The 18,338-nt window shown below is 37.1% G+C and overlaps 1 protein-coding gene across 1 annotated transcript in view; it reads left to right on the forward strand.

The window, feature by feature from the left end:
• Positions 1-18,338, forward strand: part of Hcn1 (hyperpolarization activated cyclic nucleotide gated potassium channel 1) — a 276,271-nt gene that overhangs the window by 165,882 nt on the left and 92,051 nt on the right. The gene's annotated exons all lie outside the window — the stretch shown is intronic.

Below are 18,338 nucleotides of genomic sequence, written 5' to 3' on the forward strand. Positions count from 1 at the left end.
AGGGGTTGCCAGGCTTATGTACTCATACACATTGGCATAGCTGCAAAGGAAGTATGTTTTCCAAATACAAGTCAAAAAACAACATTAAAACTATAGTCAAGCCATGCGTGGTGGTGCACGCCTTTAATCCCAGCACTCAGGAGGCAGAGGTAGGAGGTTTACCATGAGTTCGAGGCCACCCTGAGACTCCATAGTGAATTCCAGTTCAGCCTGGGCTACAGTAAGACCCTACCTCTAAAAACCAAAAAAAAAAAAACAAAACCGTAGACAATTGCTATGAAAGTACCAGACACATTACTTTTGTTTATGCTTTGCATTCATCATAAAAGCTTTATATGAGAGATGTTCATTGTGTAAGTTTGTATAGCCATAGAATAAAATCCAGGAGTATGGTTGCCTTGCATTTCAAGCTTGTGATGTCTCCTTGATTATAGATCTGTCACTTTCCTTATCTTTGAGGGAGTGATATGCATGGCAAAGATAGTAATAAAGATATATTCTGGGAAGTACATGGAGAGAGATCTATAATCTAGCACTGACTGAGTACATGGTATAAGAAACACTAGCTCTCCTGCCAAAAGATGAATCATCCCTGGCACCAGCCAACATTTAATTTGGGAAATAATCATTATTAGTTTTTTTTCTAGGTATCTTCCAGAAAAAAAAAAAAAACCACTAAAGTAATTGCCATCATTGAAAAAGTACAAACACTATTTTCAAGTAACTACAAAGTGACTCAATTATGTAATTATACTTCAGGGTGATAAACTACTTACTGGGTGCTAAGCCCAATTACTGAAGGGTTTCATAGTCCTGATCACTTTAAACATGTCCATGTGCATGTCCACGTTTGTGTGTGCACGTGTATGAGCAGGTGTGTTATTGTGTGTGTGTGAACTTACCATATAAATGTATTAGTATACCACTGGCATTTTATTAGAATAATTATTTATTTTGTTTATGTAGTTTAAAAAGTCTTACCTAGGTTTGTATTTGTATATATTTTGTATTTGCATATATTTAAGTAGTTGTCTTTAAAATAATTTATGCAGATTTGGGATTGACTCACTGTGTTTTTGTTGTTGTCCTTTTAAGGAAGATATGCATTACTCATAACTGGTAAACACTCCCATGGAACGCAGGCAGTTGGCCTTATCTGCATACACCATAGATTCTGTCACAGCCTTCTGTATATTGCCAACTTACCAAGTAGTAATGGTTTAAGAGGATAATTATTATTATTATTTTATTTTATTTATTTCAGAAAGAGGTAGATAGAGAAATTGGGCACATAGGGCCTTTGGCTGAAGAAACATGTGCCACCTTGTGCATCTGGCTTATGCGGGGCCTAGGGAATCGAACTTGGGCTCCTTGGCTTCAAAGGCAAATGCCTTAACAGCTAAGCCATCTCTGTAGCCCAGGGGATAATTATTAAAAATGTTTGAAATACATACATGAATGTGATATTCTATATTTTATGGACTCAGGTATTTGCATATAGTTTTTATATCTTCTCTATAACATTTTGTTCAAATAAAAGTGATTATTTTAACCAATTTGGTGCAGCATATTCTAACCTACTGAAACTAGTGATGAGCTCTTAGTATGTTTGTTTTGTTTTTTTTCTGTGTACAGTTAATAGCAAGTTTGAGGAAGAATTAAAGTGGGTGAACCAAAATTTCTGAAATTGTCAGATAACAAACACATAGTACACATGTAAGGGCATAATCAATGACATCTGTTTTTCAATTTCAACCAGAAATCTCCATTAATACCCAATTTTATTTTCATTTGAGACAGCATAACAGGAACCCTCATGTACTTTTCCAGCTCCCTTCTAGTTAGAACTACCCATGGCCATTTGGTCAAGATTTCATATGGGCAGAGGTCAAATTTCACTTACAGACCTAAGTGCTGAGAAGTGGGAATACCAACCTCAAAACTAGCTCCATTATCTCACTGGGCGTATCTTGGTTGGGAATCCACACGGGTTTAGCCAAACCTGATGAGAAAAAGAGAGAGAGAAAGAAGGAAGAGGAAAAGTGAGAGGGTGTGAAGGGAGGAGAAGTGGGGCAAAGAGAAGAGTGATTCTGGAGAAATAAGAGACACACATGAAATTGCCTATCCTATACTTCCAAAACTACAAGATTTTAGGGTCGCCACAGACTTAGCTTCAGCTATGAGCATGGATCTTCACTTAGCTTTCACGGTGAGTCCCTCTTTGTGTCAGATACTTCCTTAGGCATGAAACAGTCAGGAGAGCAAGACATGCAATCACCCCTACACTTATTAGTCTCATCCAACATGATTTCTTCCTCAGTGCCAAAAGACGGAGATCAACAAGAATGCACGTTCTATTATGAAAGTCTTTATAATGCAACAAAGCAGAAATTTATACACATTACTCATGAAAATGCATTCACCTTTAGGACTCTGAAATGCATACACACCCGGAGAGGCTTGGGTCTACATCTATCCGGAGACCTGAGGTCCCTTGAGGACATTTAGAGCTCTTGCTGTCCTTGCTTAGCCACCTAAAGAGTGGATTTCTCCCTACTAGCCTGATGGCAGGATGTTGGAGATTTGTAGTAGAATGATGTGAATTCTACACTAAGAAAAGACCGTGAAGGAATAGAAAAAGAGAAATGCATATTTTGTGAACATTACATGGCTTTGGAGCAGCCACATTGATCAAGTTACTTCTAGCTAAGTTTTGTTGTCACAGTAACTGTGTGGTGGCTGAGTATAAAGATAAATGATTTCTCTCATGTTGAATAAATGGCATGAGGAGAAAAGAATCCATTATTTCTATGAAAGTCCCCATATGCGAGCAGATTATAGAAACCTAGTATGATGACATATCTGCAGATAGCCTATGAAATGTATGAGGTCATGATTTTAAATTACACCCACCTTTTGATTTAAAAAGCCCACCGCCTTAGATAAAGAACAGTTGGGATGATGTAACTGAACTGATATATTCAAGAAATGAAGCCACAGTCATATAGGAAGGAGGGAACCATTTCTCCTCTCTTGAGATTTAGTAATCTATTTTAGTCTTACATTTTTATATATTAAACACTGCATTATTACAGCAGTATTGACTTTTTTTTTTCTAAGTAGAACATACTGCTTTAACAGACATTTTTGATATCCTAACTAGACTAATTTGCTGACAAATGATTGTGGCTTTAGTGGAAAAAAAAAATGCATTCTTAGCTGACATGAGTTAAAATAAAGTAGGTCAGCCGCCTGCTGAGTGCTCAGGTTTCCGGTGCTTCCTGTTTCTTTCCATTAGGAATGTCAGCCTGGCGCCTGCTCACTGCTCCCCAGAAACATGGCAGCCCTCATCATCAAAATGGTTTCCTTACTGTGGGCTTCCTTCTCTGTTACGGATTCGTGAATGATAATGCACATATGGAAATGAACTCTTCTCTGGTATTTTGTTTTTGAATAAAATTTGCATTAAATAAAACCTTTAAGTTGAATTGTAATTCTTTAGGACAGAAGAATAAAAAATTACTGCTATGGGGTGGAGAGATGGTTTAGTGGTAAAGACACTTGCCTGCAAAGCCAAAGGATCTAGGTTCCATTCTCCAGGACCCACATTAGCCAGATGCACAAGGTGGCACATGTGTTTAGAGTTCGTTTGCAGCAGCTGGAGGCCCTGGAACACTCATTCTTCCCCAGTCTCCTCTTTCTCTCTCCTAAATAAATAAATAAATAAATAAATAAATATTTTAAAAATGCTAAGGCTGAAAAGATGGTTTAGCAGTTAAGACGCTTGCCTATGAAGCCTAAGGACCCATGTTCAATTCTCCAGATTCCACATTAGGCAGACTCATAAATGTGAGGCAAGCACGAGGTTGCACATGCCCACTAGGTGGCATAAGCATCTGGAGTTCAATTGAAGTGACTGAGGCCCTGGCACACCGATTCTCTCTCTCTGTCTCTCCTCTCTCTCTTTCTCTCTACCTTTCTAAAATAAGAGAAATGCTACTATGATTACTTGATATAAAACCTAGGCTTAAGAATGGTGTTATATCTCAGATGTGTAGCCTGCATACAGCTCTGGGTTCAATTCCCTCATATGGATCCCAAGAACTGTGTAAAACTGGACATGCTATTGGAAGCTTAAAATGCTTAGCATGGTTGACACATAATCAACACTCAAAAATACCTCCTATTAACTAATTTTCTACAGGTAACAACTTGACAAAACTGTCAATTTTCTAATCATCCATTCTCATAACCATTGTTCAGACATTGACCAAATGCCTTATATACTTACAACTTAGAATATTGATGTTTCCAACCCTCATTTTTTTCCTGCCAAAATGTGACCTCTCTTCCATACTGTTGTATTTGATCTGATTCATATTTTCTATACTTTTAAACTCTTCAGTTCCTCATTCTTTGTAGAATTCTACAAAGCCTTGTCCAGTGTTCAAAAACTGATAATTTCTTGTGCTAGAGAGATGAGACAGCTCAGCCGTTAAGGTGCCTGCCTACAAAACCTAAGGACCCCAGTTCGATTCCCCAGTACCCATGTACAGTCAGATGCACAAGGTGGTGCATGAAGTATAGCACCAGAAAATCAAACAACCGCCTGTATTTATAAGACTTTGAGTGTTGTTGGGCTGAAGAAAGTGAAATGGAAGAGTGGGATAAACACTAAGATTTCTTTTTTGTGTTTCTAATTCTACAACAATACACATAATCAATACCTATTCCAATTGAGCTTAATGTTCATTCCCATTAATCTCTTAATAATTCAAAAGAAACTAGTCTGGTCATAGAATGACTTTGATGACAGTACTATAAAGGGTGAGAGAGTTGAATGGTACATGTTCTTTTTGAAGTTGACATGTTGATAGAAAACAAAGGGAAATGTGGCTGAATCTGGAAGATTTTTTTTTTTTTAAATACAGCTACACTCATTGAGAAAAACGAGCCTGCAAAAGCTTTGTACAATAGATTCTATGCTTTCATTATATTTATGTCATACTAAATGCACAGGTGATCACACATATAATACAAAATATCTGTCTTCAAACACAAATATGTGGTAGTAGTTATCTAATGACTATAATTTAGAGATTGGCATTTGCCAATATCTCCTCAAAATTCATAGATCCTTGAAGGATTTTTACCTGAAGACTTGATCTTTGGGAGATATTTCTTTTAAAGGTGTCATGGGGATACAGTGTGCACGGTGGTGTGGAAGAGAGAGAGAGTATTACAATTTCCCACATCTCCTGGGTGATGGGTGATACTCTTTAAGGAGAAAAAAAGATGATTAACAAGAGGAAACCAGAGTAAATTTACTCAACAATTGTTTCTATTTTTAGTATTTCACTTATATACTTAGAAGGAGGGACACAGAGAATTAGTGTTCCAGGACCTTCAGCTACTATAGAGGAACTCCAGATGGGTACACCAGTTTGTGCATCTGTCTTTACGGGGGTATGAGGAATTCAAACCTGACTGTTTAGGTTTTGCAGGCAGGTGCCTTAAAATGAACAAACAATAATTTTAAAAAATAACTAAGTCACAATAATGATCTAATGAAAATAAAGAAAATGAACAGGCAGTTCCATAAAATATTTTTCTGAATTATAGTAACATACTGTCAATGCAAAAGACACAGTTCTCACCTCAAAGGGAATGAGAGTTTATTCTGGAGCTAAATATGAGTGACCATGGCCCAGGAATGCATACCCTAATTCCATGTTCCAACATGTTAAAAATTTCATGAAAACATTTTTGACCTTTTCTATAATATTTTAATTATTTTTTCAAAAGTTTATTACATACAAACTTTACTTTGTATGGACACATCATATGTTGGTACCATCATTTCCTCTGAGTCACTGAGGACGTTCCTTAGTGGGATTTCTGGTTATTCACCATGGATTTGTAGGTTATGAGTTATGAGAGCAATGGTTTCTCTTTGTGGGAAGGGCTGTGTCTCTGGATTTAACCAATGTTTTACCAAAATGGGTACCTTGAAAAAAAAAAAAAAAAAACACCCTAACAGCACCCAGGGAATACTGTGTATATTGGATGCTTACATTTGATGAATAGTGGATATCCATATAAAAGTATGATTTTCACCAAAGAGGGTATTATCAAATGGAAATGAACTAGGGGATCATTAGAAGCCATGTTTGCTCAGATTTCTATTGGTATCCCTGAGTCTCTATTTCTTACTTGTATGTACTGGCTAAATAGATCCTTGACAGAATAACTATTCCATTGCCTCAGGAGGCTCTTACACCATTCATAAAGCTTCCATGATATAATTAAATATTAGCTTATAGTTCTATATTCTTGGTCTATCAACCATTTAGGGATTTGGATAATATCATAGTCATTGACACCCCAAGCTCCCACAAAGTTCACCTCCAGCTCCTAAAATTAAGCTGAAAGATACCTGGAAGAAAGAACTAATCTCTGCATCATTGGTAATTTCTGCTTTAAAGGGATATCTATATAAAATAAGTTCAAGGGCACCTGCATGAATCACAAAGTATGTTGTGAGGAGCATTCTATGACAATTTACTCAATGTCATTTTACAGCCTATAATAATAGCCTGGGCTTGTGTTTTATGGATGGCGTGTAGAAGAATATATAACTCCAAATTAAAACTGTCTTACAAAGAGACATCAGAATTTTCCACAGGCAAACTGCTTGCAGATTTACATCTTCTGCTCAAGAAATCTATCCCCAGATGGCTTATATCCTTAAGCTCAGTATTTGTTTCCAGTTGCACAGTTGCGTTTGCTTTCTTTGCCAGCCTCTGTGCTAAAGTCAGGGCCCAGCTGTGGCAGTTACAGGGACACACCAGCATCAGGCACTCATGGAGCATCTGTCATTCTTCTTCTCATTGATTTACCCAAACATATGGCTTTTTTTTTCCCCCTACTGAAAAGCCATTTAGAAAAGATCAGATATTTTTATGTAAAAAGCCATATGTAGAACAATCATAAATACATGATTAGTAGTCCATCAATGCTATCAGCATCAATTTTTAGTTCAGATGAGCTCTTCATAGGTGGTTGTTTGCCATCAGGGCTGTAGAAAGAAACAGAGCTGGTGAGGTAGCTTAGCAGTTAAGGCATTTGTCTGAGAAGCCAAAGGATTCAGGTTAAATTCCCCAACACCCATGTAAACCAGATGCACAAAATAGCACATGTGTCTGGAGTTCCTCTACAGAGGCTAAAGGCCTCGACATGCTCATTCTTTCTCTCCCTCTCTCCCTGTCTCTCTCTCTCTTTCTATGACTGTGAAATCAATATAATAACTTTAATAAAGAAACAAACAAATGAAACACATACACTGGGACACAAACTTATGATTAATCCTGCTTGTAATTTTATTCATTTAATATTGCTTAACGAATAAGCTTTTCAATATTTTTTCAAAAGAGTGTATTATAATCAATATCTGTTACCCTGAATATGGTATATTAGACAAAAATATAAATAAGGAGATATATTTGTACCTATTAACCTGAATTCATTTTTTTCAGATTTTAATTTACTCAGTATTGCCACTTAGGTATTTTAAGTTTCCAGTTTTCTAGATTTAATCCCGTGCAGTGATAATTCGCATTCCATTTTAAGAATAAACATTCCATAACTACCTTTATTTTTTAGTTTTATTTATTTTTTAAATAATTTTTGTCTATTTGTATTTATTTGAGAGTGACAGACATAGAGAGAAAGAGGCAGATACAGAGAGAGAGAGAATGGGTACACCAGGGCCTCCAGCCACTGCAAAAGAGCTCCAGATGCATGTGCCCCCTTGTGCATCTGACTAACGTGGGTCCTGGGGATTTGAGCCTTGAACCAGGGTCCTTAGGCTTCACAGGCAAGCGCTTAACCACTAAGCCATCTCTCCAGCCCACCATAACTACCTTTATACTTGTTGACTTTGCTTTGTAAAGATATAACTCCATATATTTGAATTCCTACATTTTTCTGTATTGTTATGTATGCAGTAGTCTAACTGAGATTGGTGAAATATGCTTGACAGTTGGGATTCTTCCAGATTTTAGTTTCATGTCTGAGAAGTGTTTGGATGATTGAATATTTCCACCATGAAGTCATACACCTTGGACATGACCTTGATTCCTTTTTCCCCTCCACACTAATGAGAGGATGTGTAGCTCTTAGTTAAGGAATCTCCTGACATCTGTTTGATCAAACTACAAAGGCCAGAGCTAACTGTACATCGTTTGTCACTTTATTTGCTTTTGTTTTGAGTACTTTTGAATGGCAAGGAAGTTCCTTACTTTTATAGTTGCATGTTACAATTAAAAATATTACATAGCACTCTTTCCTGTCACCTTTCCAAAGGCATTGACCTTGAATTTATTTTAGAAATGAAAGTGGATATGACATGATTATTTTCACTGCAATAGTTGTAACCTGATGCGACAGTAATGTGAAGGTCAAATATTATGACTTCATAAACACACACACACTATAGATCCCACCATATTCTGCCCTTGACATAACTTAGTGCCAAGTACTAATAAAAACCAGTTGCTCTGAGGTATGCTACATCTTAGATACTTATATGGCATAAACATTTCATTAACATAGTAGGTAGAAAAGAAAATTGATGGCCATTTGTTTAATTGCATACCGAAAGAGATAGATTTATACCTTAGTAATGCATGGGCTCATCCCCTATAAATAAGCACCTAGCAGTGCTTCATACTGGTGCACCATGAACCTGACCCTGCAGTGAAGGAAGCAATCACACGAGACTGTGTCATTATTACTGAGTTTTGAACCTTTTACAATATCATAAGAATTCAATGACAAAGCATACTGAAACTTCATCGCTTAGAAATATTGCTGCTTTGCCCACATGGAGAGCATGGTTTTGGGAAGCCCAGCAAATTCTAAGGCTAGCCTGCGCTATGGATCTATGACATTAGGTAGAAAAGGTTTTAAGTCTACACTGTCTCTGATCTTTTCTAATTGGTTGTGGAGTGTGGGGAGTGGAAAGTGAACAGATAAGACTCACAGTTACTTCGTCACTGAGATTTGTGGAACATTCCCTCGCAGAGAAACTTCTGCCTCTTTTATTTTCTACCCTAAAAGCAGAACATATTGAGAACAATCTTATCTGATTAATATGTTTTGAAAAGTACAAAAGCAGTGCTATTTGGCTTTTATTTTTGAAGTATGCAGGAGTCATCTGAGGCTAACAGTACTGCCATACAAGTGCGGAGTATATTTATGTGCGCGTCGTCCACTCCTCCCTCACCAGACCTTTCATCACTGTCTTCCCAAAGCTAGCAACTTTTTTTTGTAATATTTCAGTACTACACCCCATTTTTAAATTTCCAATGCAAACAATAGAGTTGCTATCCTCATTTATCATAACTATAAGGAAGATTTTAGATAGCTAGCCAGTTTACATATAAGAGATATGCATTCCATGATTGTTTCACGAAGAAAATAAGTAAATGGAATTTTTGTGTTATTAATGATGTTTACAATTTTAACTCTGAACATTAAGTCCAAAGGTGTAAGCATATTGATGTGCAAAGACAGTTTCCTTACTCAGGAAAACCATTCGGTGAAGGGAAAAAAAATCACTGAAAGTGTGCTGGGGCAACTTAGCCTATGGCACAAATTTCTTCATAAAGTATTCCTGAGAAAATATATACCTGGCAGATTAGAAAATGTTTTATATTTTATAACTTTTATATCAGTATTTAAATATATGCTAAGTTGTGTGAGACATCTGCTATACATATATTAATTGGAAGAACAGTTGATGACAATTGCAACAGGCGTCTGTTTAATTTCAAAATGTGAAGTTCACATTTCAGTCACCGTGGAAACACGCTGAATCTTAATAAGAAATTGTGACCTCTTTTGTGATTCAAATGATAAATTATTCATAGTCTGAAACACAATTCACAGAAGCACTAGTGACACTATACAACAGGAGAATATCTGTGTGTGTTAAAGAGGTGGTTAACACTGTTCCTCATATCCTTCTAATCCCAGTCATGGTAACAGAAAATATTGTTCAGAACATGATTCCTGGTCTTGCTGGCTTTGATTATAGTAATAAGGCAAGTGATATAAAAGTGGATGTTTTTCATTTGATAAATGGAGTGTCGGTGGTTTGAATATAACTGTATGTCCTGCATAGACTTAGGTATTTTTGATTAAGTCTCCTACATAGTCTTTAGCAGGGCGAGCCTTGCTGGAGGAGGTGTGTCACGGGGAAGGGGAACTTGAGTACAGTCCTCCTGGGGTGTGGAGAGGCAGTGTGAGCTCTCGCTGTGCCTGTGGCTGAAGGCTGATTGTTCTCTCTGCTCTGCATGGATGATGGAGCGGGGCAGCTTCCTCTGACATCATGGTGTTCTGCTCTAACCTATAAGCCTGAGATCATCCCATAAACTGCCTCTGGTCAGGTGCTTGTCCCAGGCATGTGAAGGAAACTGTGAGAGAGCAATTACTTATATAGAGATGTGATGGTATATCCGGGTCTCCAAGCTAATGTAGAGGCATGAAGGCTACACGTGAGTTGAGTCTTGAAAGAGTAGCATTATCTGCAAAGGAAGTGGGAGACCCACACGCGGAGTTGGAGAATGCTGCTCACATAAAGGCGTGGAGCAGCAGAGCAGCTTCTTCAGGTAACTGGAGATATTCAGGGTGACAGGAAAATGGTCTTGTGCTTTGCTGTGAGGAGTGAGGATCTGAAGGGGCATTTCTGAATACAGAGATGGGTGCTGTAATACTGGGTTCCAGCTGCTTTTGGGGTCATAGCAACATTTTAAACACAGTATGGTGAAATTTGGCATGTTGATTACTGGAAAGAATGAGCTGAAAGGGAGTTAAAGTGGACTTCAGAAAATCGATGTAATTTGTGAGAAAATTTGAAGTAAACTAAATTAGGAAAATGTAAGTAAATTAAAAAAATGGTGGTGGGATTGTGCTGTAAATCTACATTTCCCTATCCTGAATGAAAGTAAAATATGCAGTAAGAGAGGTCTTTAACCATTCTAGGAATAACACAATCAAAACCAAAGGACTGTGAAAGAACAGAAGAATCTGTTTAATGTCAGCTGCCACACGGACGATATGACAGGGTGATAACATCTACCCAGTCAGTACAATTGGCCACAGAAGTGTAACTTTGTTGTAATAGGGCTGTGGAAGGTAAACACCTTGTCTTAGATCTATGATGGTCACAATGAAAAGACAAGAATGGTAAATAATAATGCCACCTCATTTCATTTTGTAAATGCATGATAGTTGTAATCAAGAGCAGGACCAAGACTGTAAGACTGCCTACAGCAAAGACTGCAAAGAACATAGAAACCTCTAGCCACTAACCAGAGGCAAAGAAGTGTTTCTTCTGGTCGCTGTTCTCTGAATGTATTTTGTTGGCTACTTTGGGACAACTATGCATATTTAAGCCCATAAGCCTTGTAAATACTTGGCACTTGGGTAGGAAAATGAATGCCCAGGCTGTTTCATTGTCCTTACGACTAGAAACTCTAGATTCATCCAAGATAAAAACAAAATATCCACCATGCAAGCCGATGAGATGATCGTAAGAATAGCCGGGGATTTGAGGAAAACGGCGGATATCAGTGGGAGGCTGAGGTGAGATGAGTTCAGTCTGGACAGAATCCGGGGCATCCGTCTAAAGCTGCTCAGAGTAAATCCACCCAGATAAATAGACAAGAGGTCAGGAGAGTGGCCCGTCTTAGTCTGGTGAAAGTGACTCAAGTTTGATTACCTCAGAAAATGACAGCAGAATATATTTGGTTTTGGTTTGTTACTTGTAAATTGGAAAAGAAAAAATGTTGAGAAAGAAAAACCTTAATAAAAGACTACTAGGCGAGAATGCGAGCTGCCATGGTTTTTGCCAGCATAAGTGGAGAATATATGCTGTTCAGTGAACAGTAGTCCATAGCTGTCATCATATTAATCAAGATAATAGTGGTGAACTCTCTGTGAAGGCATGATTTCTGGAATTTCTTTCTTTAATATTTGTTTCCTTGAAATGACTCTCAACATCATTTTAGCCACTAGGGAAATGCAAATGGGAATAACAATGAAATATGATTTCACATCCACTTCAATGACTACCATACCATTCTGTAATGGAAATGGTACATCTGTGAGTATTCAGAAAATGGGAACCCTTATATATATCACTGATGGGAGTGTAAAAAGGCATATTTTCTACTGAAAAGAGTGGGTGGCTTCTCAAAAACTATGCACATAATTATCATATTATCCAGTAGTTCCATAGTATCATACACAGAAATACTGGGAAAAGATTATGTAAAAATTGCTTGTATATTGAGTGTCCATAACAGGGCAGTTCACAATCATCAAACAGGTAGAAACAACCTTTCTTGCAGGTTAAGTCATCAACATTAAGGTCAGATATTTAGCTGTTCTTAAGCTCAAGCAAGGATGCTTTGTTGGTCTTTTAGATGTGTAAATTCTGCTCTTCATATGAGTTTAAATATCTTATATTGCATGTTTGTTGACATATTGGTAAACTTTGAGGGCACTCTTTGTTTGTGAGTCAATTTTCCATGAACCTATTTCATGAAGATTTAATTCAAATAGTAGATTATCTTTGAAAGTGCCTTAGTTCATTATCAAATTTGTCTCTAAAGTGTGCTACTTTCTTTTCTTTACACTGATATTACCAAAATCAGTACTATGACCCAAATTCTCTTTTATTGTTCTTTCTTATTATAGTTAAAAGACCAAATGCCTATTTTCCTAACTCTGAAAGTTATGTACCTAACTTATGTCAACAATCTGTTCATTCAGCTTACACAGTGTCCTTCTCCATAATCGAGCTAACAAACAATGGGCAAATACACCAGAAACAAACATGAACATCCTTGAACTGGCATGCATGATTGGATTTTCAGGCAGCTATGTCATTGTAAAGGTGCAATGCCTCTGAATAAGACTGGCAGTGCTATCTTTTATGCATTCACGTTAACTGTTGTGCAGTTAGTTGTTCTCCACACTTAAGTTTCTGGAAAAGCTTTTGTTCCCAAGAGGGGGCCGTGTCTATCTGATTTTTCATCTAGTGTAAACACTCCAGAACCAGTCCCCATTAATTCATATCTCTTCACCTTAAAGAATAGTGTTTATCTAATAATAAAACGGGACCTTTAATACATAAACATACTGCAATTTGGTGATGTTCCTATCACAGTATCCTCTGCTGTCCCTTCTCTCCGGCTCCTGTTTCAGTGAGGCGCCTCCCTTTTTCAGGTACTCTCCCCTCTCTTTCTTGTCTATTTCCTGTTGTCCTCCTTTGTCTTCTATGTGAGAATGTTGATGGTCTCAGGACAGTGCAGGTCCTGTGGGGATACTGGTAATCCTTGTAGAGTTATGAATACACTGGTTAGTTTGTGTAGGGAAGACAATACCCCACAATATGCCTTCTCACCCTGTAGCTATTACAATCTTTCCTCCCCTTTTTCTGCAATGATTCCTGAACCTTGGAGGGCAGGGCATGTTAGAAATCTCCTTTAGTGACTAGCTCTTATTTTCTGCTTTGATGAGTTTTTAACCACACAATTATATTTCCAAAACTGGAAGAAGACTAGCTAAAGTCACCTTAAAGTAACAGCAAAGGGGAAATTTGTGGAAGAGGGGGTGGGAAGATTGTTAGAGCCACAAGTTGGGATATTAGGTACAGACATATTGCCTCTTCGCTATAACTCATGGTTAACCCCACAATGCATGACCCATAATTCCCATGGTGATCAGTGGCATCCCAGCGAGGAGGATCCCTTTGGTGGGGGTCAGGGATGAGGGTAAGGATGGTACCAACTTGTGCTGTTTCTGTACATACTGAGTATGTACATAGCTAATAAAAAAATAAATAAAAATAAAATCAATAAAAAAGCAATAGCAAACTACCTGAAACCTCCTTCTATGTACCTTTACTTCTCCATCCTCTTTCAGTAGGTAGAAACCTCTGCTATTTGTGTTCTATTTTGTGGAATTCAATCGTCTTCCCATAACAATTTTCTGGGGAAGTTCCTCATGACATCACCATCCTGTTAGGGGTTCCTGACCCTCTTCGGGTCATTTAAGCAGCTTCTATATTTGAACATCGACATAAAGTCCATGTGCACACATGTAGATAGCCACAACCCAGGTATACTGCCCTTCTCTTAACTTTCTCCCCTAAAGAAGAGAGTTTGCAGGGGTAATGTCAAACCTCCTAGAAGATATGGGAGTAGCCATGCCTTGCCTTGATTCTCCCATTGTGCAATTGGGGACTCCACTGTGCTTCCTCAATGTGGGAAGAGCACATCCCTGAGACATATGACTGCTTCTGCCTCTGTAGTGTGCAGAACATTTGTTCCTAAGGGAAGTTATTATGTTATACTCCTTCGAGGGCTGTCTGGGATGGACATAGGCATATATTCACATCCAAGCTCACGCAGTTGCTTTCTTAACCTGCAGCAGTACAGCTTAATGAAATGTGAAGGTAAATGAATCCTTGGAGCAAATAACTCATTTCACAAGTAGTTTGGGAAGATCAGGCCCAAGACATAAAAGTTATATGCAGGATAAATGATTAAGCTTTTGTAACTTTACTTCTTTGCCTCAGAAATCCCCGTTGACTGAGAAAGGCATGCTGTCAATTGATAAGGCTCACACTGACTTTGCCAGGAAGCTGCTATGCTACTTCCCTTTGTATCACAGGGCATCAAGAAACATACATTTGTGATCTGTCTGGATGTGTGCTTTAATGGCAGCAGAATAACTGTGTAAAACATGACTTTCTTGCAGATTAGGATGTTATAATTCATGTAGAAACTGCACTACATAATATCTACCCTTTCTGAAATGCTAATTATCATGCCTCTTGCTCAAAATGGTCAGAAATGTGGGCTGTTGGTATTTCTCTATTTTTATTCTACAGGTAATGCTAGAACTGGAAACAGCTAACAGTTCTGTGCAAGGGAGAGCACGTTACCAAGTCCCTTTAATTATAATGCTTCATAAATGCATTATAGTATTACTTAGACTGCATTTATCTTCCCATTATCTTTTTTATCATCTGAAAAGCAGTGAAAATTTCTAATTTCTTTAAAGCATCCCTGGTTTCATTTCTCATGGCCTAAAAATATAGCTAGAATATCCTCATTATAAGATTTCAAACATACACTTAACATGCAATGGGAACCTGCTTCACATTTTCTTTGGCTACTAACAGAACAGTTTACTATGTCCATACATTTTGGTTCTCATTTAAGAAAATGTAAAGGAGCTCATCAGAAATGAGAATTATGGGCTGGAGATATGGATCAGCAGTTAAGGTACTTGCCTGTGAAACCTAACGACCCAGGTTTCATTCCCCAATATCCACATAAGTCAGATGCACAAGGTGGCACATGTGTCTAGAGTTTGTTTGTGGTGGCTAGAGGCCCCAGTACATACATTTTTTCACTCTCTCTCTCATAAACAAATAAATCAAATAAAAAAGTAATGGGAATTATGAATGAATCACCATTTTCCTAGTCTTTTATGCTTATAGAATAAAAAGTCATAATATGTTTAAAAGGGAAAAATATTGTTTCAAATAATATCCTGTTTGTTTTCACCATCTTTTCAAATGAGCCTCCAAATGAATTCAGCGGTGTGACTGAGAGAAAATCCTCTGAATTTTGATTAGAAATTATATCTCCTCCCCCCATCTCTCTCTGTCTCTCTTTCTTGAACACAAATACACACAGGGAGAAAGAGAGAGAGAGAAGACAGAAGAGAAGAGAAACTCAAATACCTGAAATAAAGGTACAACTATCCCAAAGCAATCGTACTAGAAGGTGTTTGGCTTTTCTAGGTACTATTTGATGATTGAATTTTATGTGAACATGTTCATGAGATCAAGGAATCTCTACATTATAAAACCTACATTTGTAAAAGGCTTATGTGGACTTAGAATCAACACAGCATTCTCTCAGAGGGGTACTCTGACACGGAAGCCTTATGCCTTACGAACACACTGAATACCTATCACAGGATAAGAGCTCTAAGTTGGGAGTTAGCCTTCTAAAAATAACCACAAGGGCTCAATACTTTGTCTTTTTTTTCCCAGTCTTCCACAGCAGAGGATTTCCTAGGCTTATCTTTTTAGACTACATAATCAATACACCAAGATCGAGCACCACTTCAGACAAAAGGTTGTATCTATACATGATTGCATTTGATTTTAGCAGCATGTGGCTGATTTTTGTGATTATTTGACATAAGGAAGATGGCTCTTAGCAAGCATTTTTTTCCAATAAAACAATTTTAGCTAATTACTCCATTTGTAAATTTGTAATGATGTGATTCACATCATTTTCAATAAGGGAAATGTTGAAGTGTGTGTGTGTGTGTGTGTGTGTGTGTGTGTGTGTGTGTGTGTGTTGTATAAAAAAGCAATGCCAAGGCAGTGCTGGGTAACCAGATCACAGTGTGTGACCTGTCACTTCATTCATGTATGCTGTAATAACAGATTGAATTATACCAGATGATGGAGGAGTTTTCTTTTCACTACCCAAATATGAATGCAGTGAAAGATAGCCAGTGTTAATGTAGCACCTAAAACGCACTGTATTTGTAATAAATAGTGTTAAGATTCAAAAGAGAGATAACTCTCCCTACCAATATATAAAACAAAGGGATTCAGTATCATTTGTAAAATGAAGATAATGAAGGATGTTCTAGCTATTACAAAATATCACATCAGGTCTAATAAGATTCTTATTGTAAAAGCTTTATGCAAACCATACTCAATTTTATAGGTAATGTTGTTTGTTTAATTGTTATTAAATAATATTTATAAGCATACAAAGGTAAGATTGTGTGCTTTTTTGTTTGTTTGCTTTATAATCCATAAACAAATCAAATTAATCTTTGGAAAAGAATATTTTCCTTGATTTGAAGATGTATTCTTCCTTACAAATTTAAGCACAATTAACATAGGAAGTCTGAAAACAGTATATATATACATATATATATACTGTTTATATATATATATATGTGTGTGTGTGTGTGTATTTATATAATTATACATATATATCTGTTATATATTGTACTTTTGCTTATATGTGTAAATATAATAATAGAATTGCTAGAATTCAGTTTATTCATATGAACATATTTGTCTCATATCTTTATAATTCTAGTTCTTTGTAAATATGTGGGAATGGTCAGTTTGGATTATTTCATCTAAATTTCACATTTGAACTCTTGTAGCAAGAGCCCGTGCACAGTAGCAAATCCAGGTGGAAAAGGGAAAAAGCAAAGAAGTGTGTACAGTGTCCTCAAAATTACAAGGCTATGTTATGTGCTAAGGGCAAATTCTACCATTATGTGGTGAAGTTTCTCTATCAGGAATGGGTGAAAGAATGCTGTTTATATGAAGGAGGAAGTGTTTATGCTGAAACACAAATAACTAATTATTATGAAAACATCCAATCACCATACACATTTGTCTACTCTATATTTTACTGTTCCTAAATTTTGATTATGTCTCTATCTATACATATAGTTATAATATTTTTAATTATTCATATATTTCTGAAGAAGTTAGAATTCTGCACTGTAGCAGAAAGTATTACTATATGTACAAGTGTTAAGTTCAAACACAAATGTACAACTGCCATCAATAAATTTAGCCTTTAGTTTGTAGACCTTTTTTCTTTTTTTTAATTACTTTTGTTTATTTTTATTTCTTTATTTGAGAGCAACAGAGAGAGAAAGAGGCAGACAGCAAGAGAGAATGGATGTGCCAGGGCCTCCAGCCACTGCAAACGAACTCCAGATGTGTGCGCCCCCTTGTGCATCTGGCTAACGTGGGACCTGGGGAATGGAACCTCGAACCGGGGTCCTTAGACTTCACAGGCAAGCGCTTAACCGCTAAGCCACCTCTCCAGCCCTGTAGACCTTTTTTTTTTTTTTTTTTTTAATAGAAAACGGAAAGCTAATTCTTTATTAGCCCTTTAATTTATAGTCGGCCCATGTCTCCTGTTCATATTGTCCTTAGTTTAATATTTATTTCTAAAATCCTGCATTTCTTCCAATTGTACAATCTACCACATAAATTAAATTACTGGCACATTATCTACAAATGAAATCTAGTGATTTACTTGTTCATATGGTAATCTGAGTGTTTATATTCACAACAGGCACACTCAATACAATTTATGAGCTAACAATTAAACGTGAATGCTATATGACTGCACGCACACAGAGAAGGCGTTATGCATCATTCTGCTTCATTTACATATTGTGTGGCAGTGTTGTTT

The sequence above is a fragment of the Jaculus jaculus genome, chromosome 20 (assembly GCF_020740685.1).
Source record: "Jaculus jaculus isolate mJacJac1 chromosome 20, mJacJac1.mat.Y.cur, whole genome shotgun sequence".
NCBI lineage: Eukaryota > Metazoa > Chordata > Mammalia > Rodentia > Dipodidae > Jaculus > Jaculus jaculus.